At 55.3% G+C, this 1,259-nt stretch overlaps 1 protein-coding gene across 1 annotated transcript in view; it reads left to right on the forward strand.

Moving 5' to 3' along the window:
- Positions 1–1,259, forward strand: part of SLC35D1 (solute carrier family 35 (UDP-GlcA/UDP-GalNAc transporter), member D1) — a gene marked incomplete at its 5' end in the record, with an annotated part of 3,856 nt that overhangs the window by 292 nt on the left and 2,305 nt on the right. The gene's annotated exons all lie outside the window — the stretch shown is intronic.

Raw genomic sequence — 1,259 nt, forward strand, 5'->3', positions numbered from 1 at the left:
AGCGAAGCTCTAAAGTAGTTGATCACCCTCGACTGGTGAATACACAGTGTCCGGTGGGGGGTTGGTGTGTGTGAGGGCACAGGGGGTGGAGAAGTGTCTCAAAACAGCATCAGCAGAAACCACCGGTCTTACGTTGGCCTCAAAATCCACAGAGTTGCTCCACTCGAGGATTTCTGTAATGCTGGAGGAACGGGGAGGTGCAGTAAGCGGAGACAAATACAATCACCCTCGACTGGTGAATACACAGTGTCCGGTGGGGGGTTGGTGTGTGTGAGGGCACAGGGGGTGGAGAAGTGTCTCAAAACAGCATCAGCAGAAACCACCGGTCTTACGTTGGCCTCAAAATCCACAGAGTTGCTCCACTCGAGGATTTCTGTAATGCTGGAGGAACGGGGAGGTGCAGTAAGCGGAGACAAATACAATTTAAAACACAGAGGACAGGTATTTTTAGACTAAATGAGTTTCTTTGAACTTGTTCCTGGCCCTCACTCGTGCTGGGACAGTTACGAGGTCCAGTTGCTCTGAGGGGCAGTTTGCCCAGTGTCCCCCCCTCCCACGCCGCGCCCAGCCGTGGTGGCTCTGTTCTCATCAGGAGCTTAATGCCCTGGTGACGAAGCCCAGCGAGCTGTCACTGCAATAACAAGCTGCAGGGAGAAGCGTTCCACGGGGTGAAGGTGGCTCGGCCCCTGCCCCTCCTGAGGGGCGAATCCGTGGGGTATCTTTGGGAATAAAGTGCTCGTTTATTATAAGCAGGAGCTGGCGGGTGGGGAGCAAAACTTTGCTCTGTGCAGCCTCTGTTCAGCCTGTAGAGAAATCGCCTCTTTTTTATGGAACTTTTTTTTTTTTTTCCCCTGAATAAACTTCTTTTTCCCTGGCCGAGCTCCTGGCAGCTGGCAGCGGACAAAGATGGGCTCTGTTGGGGCTGCTGCCAGGAAACTCCACGTTTGCAGCCTGATGAAAAAGCCTCTTGTGAAGGACGTGCAGCCCAACGCGTCCCGCGTGGGGACGGCTCCTGGGGCAGCGCTGGGACAGGGAGGGTGGCTGTGTCATGGCAGGGGCTGCGCTGGGGAGAGGGGGGTCACGCTGGAGAGCTTCCCACCGTCCTAGTGCCCTAAATCTTGTAGGTCGTTAACAAGCATCAAAGGTAACGAGGACAAGGGCTGATGGTTCCACTGACAGAGGGAGATTGAGAGCAGAGAGAAGGGAGAGATTGTTGCTGCTGAGGGTGGTGAGAGCCTGGCCCAGGCTGCCCCGAGAGG

This window comes from Buceros rhinoceros, unplaced genomic scaffold (assembly GCF_000710305.1).
Source record: "Buceros rhinoceros silvestris isolate BGI_N320 unplaced genomic scaffold, ASM71030v1 scaffold22496, whole genome shotgun sequence".
Taxonomy (NCBI): domain Eukaryota; kingdom Metazoa; phylum Chordata; class Aves; order Bucerotiformes; family Bucerotidae; genus Buceros; species Buceros rhinoceros.